Raw genomic sequence first — 11,958 nt, 5'->3', positions numbered from 1 at the left:
TTCCATATCCTTCTTTCATGAAGTCTTTCTTGTCCATCTCCACCACCCCCCCCCCCCAACCCTGGTAAAGTGAAACACTTCCTCCTGTGACCGCTTACATTCCTTAATTTGAATATTAACCATATTATTCTGATTGTTTGTGTACACATCTATCAATGCACCCCAACTCGCCAGCCCATCAATGAGAGTATCTAGTCCATTCAGGCTGCTATAACAAAAAGTCCGCACACCGGATGGCTTATAAACGACAGAAATTTATTTCTTGCAGTTCTAGAGGTTGAGAAGTCCAAGATCACGATGTCAGCAGATTCAGGGTCTGGTAAGGACCCACTTCCTGGTTCACAGGCGGCCATCTTGTGACTGTGTCCTCACATGGCAGAAGGAGCAAGGCAGCTTTCTAAGGTCTCTTTGATAAGCGCATTAATTCCTGTCATGAGGGCTCCACCCTCCACATACCATTGTTACGGAAAACCCGGTCTGGATCACCCCACAGAAGAACCAAGCGGCACTCAGAGATCTTGGAAGGAAGGAGGTTTATTTTACACCGGTGGGCCCAGAGGAGATCATTCTCCAGAGATCTGAGCCCAGAGCGGCAACAGAGGGGACAATTTATAGTCTGTTACTTCCTCCTCCCTCATTAATAGTAATTTGGCACCTGCAGCAGGTGGGTAGGAAGGAAATCCCGGAAGGGGAGCCTCCCGGCAAGGACTGGAATTCCCTCATCAGTCCTGTCGGTCATCTAATAACAGATTTTTCCCTAACACCATCACATCAGGGGTGAGATTTCAACATAGAAACTTGGGAGGGCAAATGGGGCATAAACAAACATTCAATCTATAACATCTCTGTCTCTTCAGCATCACTCACGGCATACCTAGTCAATGTTTTTATTCAAGGTTGAGTGACTAAGTAAAAGAGCCAGCACGCGTCTGTACATCAGAAAAGTTGCTGATACTATACAACATAGAATAATAGCCTACTTAGTATATGTGTCACGTCAGGTCCCCCAAAGCAGACACCAAAACAGGGATTTAGACACATAGCGAATGACTGCTGTTATTTGAGGGGAATTGTCTGTAGGAGAAAATGGGCTGTGGGGTAGGGGGTGGTAAGCAGAAAAGGCAGGGAGAGAGCCTTCAGACCCAGTGTGGTTCTGACCCCCGTGGAGGAGATGGGGTAGGAGAGTCTCGGGCACCAGTTCAGTTCCCAGAAAGGGATCCACGCTAAACTCCTGGGGGTGTCCTTGAGCGGAAGTTGCCAACAGAGAAGTCCCAGGTCTTCTCGAGGATGAGCACACGTGGGCATCCCTGCCTCTTCTGCATCAACGACTTAGAGCGGCCAGCAGGAAGTGTGGCCTTGGGGCGAGCACGGTGCAAACTTGGATTTAGAGCACAGCGGCTGGGGCCATGTATTGGGCACACATGCTATTTACTTATTTACTGACTTCATTACTTATTTATTTTAGGACCACCTTCCTCCAATTCCTCTGCCCTCCAATTCCTGCCTCTGGTAGCCACAAATCCAATCTCTGTACATAGTTTTTTTATTTTGCGTATTTTATAACGTTTTGACATTTTAAAAAAAAACCTTTTCTGGCTGGAGAGGGACTGCTCCTGCAGGGGCTGGCCAGTTCTGGGATAACAAAGACCTCAGCCAGGAGCACGCCTCCGATGTGCAAGCTAACCAATCCAGAGCACGAAGCTCTTTCTCTGGCCTGAACGGCCCAGGAGGCAATAATCCCCTGCCTTAATTATGCCAGGACCAGGTCGGAGGCAATTAGAGCCCACGCTACGGCCCAGAATCCACCGAAATTATTCTTACTAGTCAAAATCCTAAACTGTTTCCTCTGCCCTGCCTTGCTTGCAGAAACCCCAACGAAGGTCATGGTGTAGGCTTTCCTGTCTTCTGTCACTTGACCAGAACCGGGGTCTTCCCCCACCCCCCAGCCCCCACCGTGGCCTTGCATGCCCTACGGTAACCTCCTGTCTAGGTCCCGTGAGTATAACACACTGTTTTCTTGTGTCTCCCCTGGGGTCCCTTTTGTGGTGCACCTGACCGACCGTGACCTGCAAGAACATAGACCAGTCCCTCGGTCAAGTACTGTCACTGCAGCAGGAGGTCTGAGCGGCCCCATTGGTGGCAGCCGCAATACGGATCGATAATAATCATCAGCAGGTGTCAGCGTTGCGTTCCACGTGTCCTACGCTTCGTCTCCTTACTGCTATCAAGACTCTGAGGTGGCCTCAGCTAACATGAGGAAAGGGAGGCATTAGAAGGTATCTCTTCCCCCTTTGGCGAGCTGGCCAGAACCCAGGTGGCACCCATGGGTCGCTCAGCGCTCCGACACCAAGAACAAAGAGGGGCGCTAACCATCTTGCGGCCAGGCCCTGGGGGCGCCCACGGCAGCGGCCTGTGCCTCTGCCCACCTCTAGATGCTCAGAGCCCTTTGGTGGCTCAGCTGAGGCCTGAGGTCAGTGTAGACCCTTTTGTGTCCGACCCGAGTTTGTGCTTCCCTGGGCATGTGCCTGTTGGGGTCCGCCGACAGGGAGCGTGCGCGGCTGTCTGAGCGCTGTGTGACAGGAAGACGGCCGGCCCTGGGCCATGTGCTGCTGGCCGCGGAGTGTGGATGCTCTTTGTTAAGCTCCCAGGGTCTGGAAGGAAGCAGCTATGCTCTTGTTTAATTCCATATGAGCAGCTTTTTTATTTTTACAAATAGTCCTCTTGCTGTTAGGGAGTGAGTGAGCGACATAAATCATCATCATGTCTTTGGCAGCCGGGATTTCTCGGGCATGGTCCTCATTAAAGTCTTTAGTTGCAGGGTTCCTGGAGACCTTCCTTTGATACCTAAAAACATCAAACTGAAAAAGCCGTGGTGAGGAGGAGGAGGAGGAGGAGGAGGAGGAGGAGGAGGAGGGGAGGGGGTGGGCGGGGAGGAGGGGAAGGGGCGGAAGCTCGCAAGGATCCCAGAATCACGGTCGGGAAAGGCAAGGCAAAGCTAGACTGGTTATTATTCACAGCTTAAAAAAACAAAAGAAGAGGCAGAAGAAAGAACTGCAGGAGCCGAGCGGCAGAAGCAGTGAGCCTTCCGGGCTGAACGGAATCCAACAAGCCCGTACAAAGAAGACGGAGCGACGCGGGCGGGAGGGGAAGCTTCTCGGAGGTGATTCACGGAAAGGGAAAGGCTCCCTGAGCCCCTTCCTCCGCAGACCTCAGCCCAGCAGGCTGTGGCAATCAAGGAACTCACCTTTTCCTAGGGCCCCGGTCTCCCTGCTGGGCGGGAATCCAATCCCCGGGCAAAGGTCACTGGGAATACCAACGTGCTGCTGGCGGCGGCTGTTCATTCACAAAATGAGCTCCTTTGTGATAAAAGGAGGGAGCGCAGCCCCGGGGTTTGTGTGCATTCCAGGCTGGTGGAGGGAGCTGCCAACACGCTCGGTCAGTGGGAACCCAGCAGCACATGCATCTCAGTTTACACGATTGATGTGGCCTCGCAGGGCCTTGTATGTTGAATTCCTATAAATCAAGTCACATTTTAAATGCACTAGGGGAGCTGGCCATTTAAAGGAACCCTGCAGCGAATCTTTTGGAGAAGTGAAAAATCACGGCTGAATTGATCTCTTTTGGCAGGCAGTAACAAATATTTAGGAGCCCTTATCATGTGCCAGGCAAAATGGTAGGTGCCATGGGCGGTGTTTAACATGAGGTGTCGTCCCCCAGCTCGAGGACAAGCCTTTGGGAGGGAGGTTTTTGTCTTTGGTGCAACCAGGACGAGCTGAGTACAGCAGTGGGAAGAGAGACTCCAGCTGGAGCCGCGTCCTGTCATTGCCATAGGACATGTACCAGTTGGTCTCCCTCAGAGTAACCACAGGCAATATTTCTCATTCAGGAAGACAAGCGACGCTCAGTGTCTTTTTAAGGCCCGAAGCAGGAGGCTAAGGGCAGGGGCTCTGGGAAAAGACCAGGGCCTTCTGCAACCTGAGTCAGGCTTTCAAATCAATACCCACGGTAGTGGCCACAATCTCTATCTCTGGTTCTCTCCGGAAATCTCAAATGTCCAATTTATTCATTCTAAGCTCTGGCATGTACAGTTTGGTGTTACACAGATTTGCATATCCCTAGAGTCAAATCCTATCCTGAAGACGTGTAAGTGCTAGCCTCTAGCACTCGAGAAACGTATTGTGCTTGAAAACAGATCCTAAAATAATCGAGGCTGTGGGGAAAACAAAACAAAATCAAACAACATTTGCGTGAATCCAGATTTAGCTGGCGGGCAAGAGCACAGACTCAAGTGTTAGCCCCAGTGGAATCTGGTTCTACCGTGTTGTTACATGACCTTGGGCAAAGTATTTAATCAGCTTTGTGTGTTGGTTTGCTCACCTGTAAAACGGGCATAAATAATAGAATGTACCTTCTGGGCTATTTGTAAGGATTAAATCAAAAGTGATTTTACATCTGAAGGCTTAGAAGAATAACTAGAATATAGTACATACTCAGTAACATTAGTTATTATGATGTTGGAGTTCATTTAAAAAATAAAACCCTACGGGGCGCGCCTGGGTGGCTCAGTCAGTTAAGCGTCCGACTTCGGCTCAGGTCATGATCTCACGGTTCGTGGATTCGAGCCCCGCATCGGGCTCTGTGCTGACAGCTCAGAGCCTGGAGCCTGCTTGGGATTCTGTGTCTCCCTCTCTCTCTGCCCCTCCCCCACTCGTGCTCTGTCTCCCTCTGTCTCAAAAATAAATAAACATTAAAAAAAATCTAAAAAAAGCAAAACCCGAGACATATATTACATGGTTTAAGAAGTCGGCCGGTCTGGTATTAGCTGGTTGTCACCTGGATGAAGCATCATAAAGAAGGGACTATGCATACACTAAAGTCTTACCACCGTTGGAAGCATATTCAGTATCTCCAAGGGGAAAGGAACTCTAGGTAAGCCAGGGAATATCTTTGCAGATACTATTCAGAGAAGCAGCTTTGGCATTCAGGATGGAAAACAGATCTTGTAAAGGAATCATTGGGTCCATCCCAATGATTTGTAGTGAGGACAAATAAAAAACTCAGATGAAGTCAGAGACTCAGCCAGGATATACATCTTCTCGGTTAAAAAAAAAAAAAAAAAAGACAAAAATTTAAGTCTCTGACCTTTCAAACCACCACGCGGGCTTCCCAGTAAGAAAGGGACTTTCTCTGCAGCTAGAATAACACATGATGTGCTTCATCAAACAAAGCAGATGGTTATCACTTTTCTTTTGGGAAGGAGCTGGGCCGGGGGAGGGGAACAATAATATATCTTGTCCAAATAGAGACGCAGATAGGTAACAGGTTTAGTAATAAAGTTCTTGTTTTTAGGGCTTGAAGTGTGTCCCAAAGTTCTAAGGAGATCTTTGAAGGCAATCATGTCCTCATGTGACAAAAACTGTAGCGTACAAGATGTGTGGGGGCCTCGGACGCAGCATGGCCGTTTCCGACGCCCGGAGGACATTCGTCCTTGGACCAACCGGGATGACGCCCCCGGACCGCCACACCCAGTGGGAGATCAGAGCACGGGGAAGAATTCCTCTATGAGGTGGACCCCTCCAAGAGCCTACCGGCCCCGCTCCTGTGAACCAGCATAGGGGCGGGATCCTTACCTCTCCCTTTGAGGGTCTTCCCTTTGAGGCTCTTCCCCCGAAGATTTAGTGGCAAGAAATCCATGTTGACCAAGCGGTTGCGGATTTACCACAGGCAAAAAGAATTCTTTTTACCTATATCAGTTCTGTAGGCTGCACGTGCTTCCCAGATGCTGTCTTCTTCCATGTTCTTTATTAAAATGGAATGTACTGAGATAATGTCTCTTGGAAGCCTCTCAAGCTGAGCACAGATCCCAGGGAATTCCCAGAGACTTTCCCTGGCATCTGGGATAGAGTCCACACTGACGGGAGGAATCTCCTTCCCTAAGTCTTCTCAGACCTGTCTTCCCCAGCTCCGAAGCACAGACTTGCACTTGCTCATAACCAATGACAAGGCCGTCTTTGTCCTGGGGCTCTTCTTCCAGATCCCAGCCCCCACTCCCCTAGCCTATGAGACCCACGGTAAAAGCACCCCGGCTGCACGTGACCATGTTTCAAAATTAAAGCCGCAGCATCCCAGATACCCACTGATGTGAAGAGTAAACGAAAAGCTGTCTCAAGTCAAAATAGGAAAAAAATAATAATAATAATAATAAGGCTTGGACAACCTGGTCTCGAGGTGAGATGAAATCAGAATACAGATGACGGCATCCAGAATGGGACAACAAAATGACAGTGCTATTCAAAAGTGTCAACGATAAAACCTCAAAGGCAGTTGGAAATGCCGCGGAAAGCAAGCGAGACAGCCACGATCCTCCCCCCGTGAGGGCTGCCAGGAGGTGACCAGCAGAACAGCTGAGGCAGAGAAATGGTAAACTGTGTCGACCTCCCTCCGTCTGCAAGATGATGCAGGTGCAGAAGCTTGAGAAGGGAAAACAGGTGGAGAAAGATGTGCTGTGTCCGGGAGAGAGTTAGGCAGTGCAGTGAGGCTGTGAAATTCTTTGGGTTGATATCCAAAGAATAGAAATCGTAGGCCAAGCCTGATGTCGCTCCTGCCCTTGGTACTAACAGGAAGCAGGAGGGCAAAACTCACCGAGCTTTGATCGAATTTTACATTGAACTCAAAGCTCCACGTTCGCAGAGAACCAGACGGAGACTTGCACTGAAAGGCACATGGCAGGTCCCTGGGTTCTTGTCTGTGTTTTCATCCTGCCCTCAGAGAAGGAGATAAGGCCACTGGCCGGGTGATGGGACTCAGTGCCTCCTTCGAGAAGACAGTGGCCCAGCTGGGAAAAACAAATGACAAGTCTCTCCAATCCTCAGAAGGGGCTTTGGTGCCAAATGGTATGGGCTTCATGCAACGAAGAAATAGATGTGAGGACTTCTGGAAGCGTCTCTGGACTATAAGCTTATGAAAAGTAACGGTGGTGGCATTCTCGTTTTTGTATGCCCCTGCTGAAGCCGGCTTACCGTTGGTGCATCGTGAGGGGCTGTTGAATGAGGTAGCAGGACACTGCGTGCGTCTTGGAGACAGTCTGGGGGAGGTGGGGTCTGTCCTTGCACTGACTAGCCCATGGCCTTAGGCAAGCTCATTTGGATCCCTGAGCCTCAACTGTCTCATCTGGAAAGTAACAACAACAACGTCCACCACCCAGAGCGGCGAAGAGGCTGGCAGGGGAAGCCTCTCGTGGATCCAGCTGGCTGGCTGCCTGGCGCTCAGAAAACTCAAGGAGAAGCAGCCATCCTCGTCCTTATTTTCATCGTCGTCCTCCCCTTCTAGTTCTCACCCAAGTCTGTGAGCAATGCATGTCCAGGCTGTGACTGATATTTCTAGTCACCGAGGCGGCCAGGCCAATCTTCCACCTATCCCTTATGCAATAACTGCAACGATCATCAAGTTCCTCTGTCTCCCCCGCTGAGTTCTAGAAGGAACTCTCTCTCTCCTCCCAGATTGCTAGCGTCTGAAATTTCCATCGCTTCTCCTGTCCTTGTGTGGCCCTCTCCCTGGGGCACACGGTGCCTCGTCTGGGAGCCCTGCCCCTTCAGCCTACACCCACTAGGGGGCAGGACTAGCAGCAAAGGGGAAGGGAAAGAGGGAAAGCGCTAGAAAGGGTCATCCCTAACACCAGCCCATGAACATACCCCTGCCTCAGCTTCTCTCCCTCCTCACCCTTTCACTCCCATCCGCTCCGGTGAGCAAAGGCCCGGGAGACAATCAAGTCAGGGTTTTCCACTTCTGTGAGGAAAGGCCCCCTAAACAGCACTGCATGCAACCTCAAGCCTTCACGTCTCCAAAACCCCACTATTATTCCTCAGGTAGCTTTTCTCCTTCCTGAGGGGGTCTAAGCGGAAAAGACGAGTCAGTGGGGTTGAGGACGAAGGCTTCTTATGGCTTGTCTGTTTCATGTCTTTGTTAGAGGTACAAACCCTTATACAACCTCAACATGAGTATAGTCTGTCTCCTCAGGGAAGGGAGAGTAAAGCGTAAGGCTGGCTTCCATTTCTCCTCATCTCAGAGTGGAGTGAGGATCCGTCTGAATCAACAGGTAGGGGCAGCATGAAGAGGAGCAGACCATTCATTCCTTGTGGTCCAGAGGAGAAAGGGGAGCAGAAGACAAGGGCTGAGCAGGGCACTCACTTCCACAGAATTCTGCTCATCCGTCCTCACCTCCCACTGCCTCTGCTGCCATTGGAGTTCCCACCGTGAGCCCTTAGATTCACCACTCATGACCTCTGAGCTAATAGAGTCCCCATTCTCACCGTCCAGTTTGATGCATCAGGATGGGAAGCGGGGAGGCTGCCAAGGTTGGGAGGCCATGGGGGCAAAAAAACAATTGTTCCTGTTGCCTGGGTTGAACTCAAGAACTTATGCGCCAGGGAGATGTTGGGAGTCATGGTAATCGGGCTCGATTACCAGGATCCCAAGATACAGGAAACCCAAGCACGCTTGAAACAGCATGTCCTCTTGAAAATAAAGAAAATCCAGAAATCCACAAGAAGCCGTGTTTTCTATTCTACTAAGCACGCGGAAAAGAGGGCCAATCCACAGAGTTTTCGGAAAACAAAAAGGCCAGAGGGAGGAATGCCGCTTTATGAAAGAATCTGGCATGGCCGCCATCATATGTCTAGGGATGCCTCCTTAGTAATAATCAGAAAAGCACAGACTGATATAAAAGAAGAAGAAAGTAGGCTTTATTTGTTAGAGAGAAAACCCAGGAGCAACGTAAGAGTTTATCGATGGGGGCATGATCCAGTGAGCCTTGACATACCCAAACAGCGGGGTATTGTTCAGTCACTACCGTGGAAAAACATCTGATGGCATGGAGAAAAATGCCCAGAAGGTGTTAATAAAGTATATAAAGCTATATAATGAGTATGATCCCAATTATGTAAATATATGCACACAAAGACAAGACTGGAAAGAGAAAAATGTTAATAGCGGTTATCTGTAGGGCATGGGTTTGTACTAGCTCTTTTTCACCTTTCTAATTCTTTTGCATTTAAATTTTTTCCTATAAATAGCACATTATTTTTTGCAGCTACGAATGCATTTTAATTGTAATTAAATGAATAACTTGAAAATAAAAGTTTTTAAAAAGAGAGAGAAAAGCCCTCCCTCTTATGACCAAACAGGGCTTGATTGCTTTCCTCCCTCAACCACTAACCTGCCAAAAAAATAGGGGCAAATCATTTAACCCCCTCTATAAAAATAAACAGCATTGTCTTTATGGAACTATTTTGTATCTTAATCACTTTTGAGGTCTGTGTTTGAATTCTGCTGCCATAAGGAAAAGCCAAGATTTTCTACGTAGAGGGAAAGTTAGCACCCAGGTCATTTCTTAATTTTTTTTTTTTTAACGTTTATTTATTTTTGAGACAGAGAGAGACAGAGCATGAATGGGGGAGGGGCAGAGAGAGAGGGAGACACAGAATCAGAAGCAGGCTCCAGGCTCCGAGCCATCAGCCCAGAGCCCGCCACGGGGCTCGAACTCACGGACCGCGAGATCGTGACCTGAGCTGAAGTCGGACGCCTAACCGACTGAGCCACCCAGACGCCCCTAGCACCCAGGTCATTTCTAAATCTTCTTCATCTCAATTCTTTGATGCAAAACCCGAGTGCCAGGCCACTGAGCTAAGCACCGTGGCATCTCTGTCCTCTGTGCGTTACCCCCAGAGAAGACTGAAGAAAGGCAGGCCCTCAGCATAGGAGCTGTGGAGAGGTCCCAGGAGATGTCTACACGGGGTCCCCTGAGGTGCTTAAACTTTTTTTTGGTCAAGGTCTAATGTCAGAATTGCACCTTTGTGAGTCTCAGAAACTCGGAATGGGCCCATCTCCAGAGAGGGCAGGTGAAGACAGAGACAGGCAGAGGTGGGGCAAGGGAGTGAAGTAGACAGGGCGTGGAAGGTTGTGACCATTTTCACATTGCTTTTAATTATCCCTTCTTCCACCTTGCCTTTCATTCACTCCCCGCACCCCCACCACACAACCGCAACCCCACCGCCATATACAGCCCAGCTGAAGTGGCTGCAATTTTCACTGTCTTTTCATAAATTACTTAAAAGCCTTTCTGTTGCTACTGGGAAATGCCAGCTTTGGGAGCCTTTCTCTGCAAAAGGGACCCTCCAAATCAAAACGATATTTGGAAACTGAGATAATACAAATGTCAATGTTTACCTGAAGTTCTGTGATTTCCAGGGAAGATGCTAAGAGCACATCTGCAAACCTGGGACATCCCTTTGGGCATCGGGACAGCTTGAGCCAGTGAGCGGCAGGCTCTTCAGGAAGCAGACAATTCCAGAACCCTGAGGGATCACAGCAATGAACAGCAATAGCAGACACTGCTCATGTTTCTTTTTCCAACCTGAAAGGAACAAAAAAAAAAATTTTTTTTAAGTCCTTTCCTCCTCTTTCTGCCCTGGACTTTCTTAGCCTTCCTCACCTATCTCCCCCAGTGTAATTCTAGTAAAATATAAAATCCCAGTTAAATATGAGTTTCAGATAAACAACTAGTAATTTTTAGTATCAGCGTACCCTAAATATCGCATGGGACATACTTACACTAAAAAATTATTCATTGTTCATCTGAAATTTAACTGGGTATCCTGTATTTTTACTTGCTAAATCTGGAAACCTGCCCCCCCCCACCCCCAGTCATACCTATTTTGAGAAATCACAAGAAAAAAGATTAAAGGAAGCCAACCATTTGCTTGAGACACAAAAGAAGGAGAAGAAAAAAATATCCCTTTACTGGTCAGGAACCCTTATGACTTGGGATTTTAAACTTGGGACTTCAGGAAGAGGGAGAAATAAGTCCTAAAATGGACACTTCCTGATCATGTTTAAGCTAGCATTAACATTAGTTTGAATTTAAGGAGAAAGAGCTAGAATCATTGTTTGCATTGTTAACCTTACAGTAGTATTGTGGTCCAGCTGGCACATTTGGGGCTGCTTTGAAGTAACTCCTCCTTTATTAGGAGCAGTTCTTAGGTCTGCTTCCCTGTTCAGAGTTTAGAAAACACCGACTCTTGCTTACCTGCGCTCCTGAAGTCTAAAACCTGGGCATATGGATTCTGTCTCAGGCCAACAGCAGCCACCTCAGACCACAGATAGGTTTTCTTGAGAAAGAGAGAAACTTGTTTTGGAGAAATACTTCTGTTGTTTTTAATAACGTTGCTTTATCCCCTCCCATATGTAAAGTTATAAGAAATATTTCAGTTACCCACACCAAATACCCTGAGTTTTTGGTAAGACTTCGTTTTGCTAAAAGGACTGAACAACTTCAGCTGGGCTTTCTGCTTCTGGGTAAGACTGCACTTAGGTCATGGCAGCAGAAATAGATTTTCTTTGAACCTTGCTTAACTCAAAAATTCCAATTGTAGGGGCGCCTGGGTGGCGCAGTCAGTTAAGCGTCCGACTTCAGCCAGGTCACGATCTCGCGGTCCGTGGGTTCGAGCCCCGCGTCAGGCTCTGGGCTGATGGCTCAGAGCCTGGAGCCTGTTTCCGATTCTGTGTCTCCCTCTCTCTCTGCCCCTCCCCCGTTCATGCTCTGTCTCTCTCTGTCCCAAAAATAAAATAAACGTTAAAAAAAAAAAATTCCAATTGTATTCCAAGTTATTGAAGCCACAGCAAAGTATTTTAGGGGAGCAGGGTAGGTGAATGGATTCAGATCCAGGATTCGCCTAGTGTCTGTGGCATGGTTTTGGTCAATTTAGTTACCCACTGTGTGCTTTGGTTTCCTCAGCAATAAAAGAAGGGTCTGGGGAGGATGAAATGAGCTAATGTACGTCAAGTTCTTAGAACCGTGCCTGGCGCAGAAACAAAATCCACAAGGAATGGTGACAATTAATATTATTATGTTGTACTACTGAGGGGGATGCAAATAAAAAATAATTACCAGGAAACAACACG

The 11,958-nt window shown here is 48.3% G+C and overlaps 1 long non-coding RNA gene across 1 annotated transcript; it reads right to left on the bottom strand.

Annotated features, from left to right (window-relative positions):
• Nucleotides 1-1,958: 1,958 nt before the first annotated feature.
• LOC123590678 lies at nt 1,959-11,189 on the bottom strand. The gene is made up of 5 exons (XR_006708916.1): nt 11,084-11,189; nt 10,225-10,411; nt 5,631-8,131; nt 3,245-3,513; nt 1,959-2,858 (listed from the first exon to the last, which is right to left on the bottom strand). It is a non-coding gene; the product is annotated as an uncharacterized LOC123590678 (long non-coding RNA).
• Between the last annotated feature and the right edge of the window lie 769 nt (nt 11,190-11,958).

Source organism: Leopardus geoffroyi, chromosome B4, assembly GCF_018350155.1.
Source record: "Leopardus geoffroyi isolate Oge1 chromosome B4, O.geoffroyi_Oge1_pat1.0, whole genome shotgun sequence".
Taxonomy (NCBI): domain Eukaryota; kingdom Metazoa; phylum Chordata; class Mammalia; order Carnivora; family Felidae; genus Leopardus; species Leopardus geoffroyi.
The sequence above is the reverse complement of the archived record's forward strand: the minus strand, read 5'-3'. Positions and strand labels throughout refer to the sequence as shown.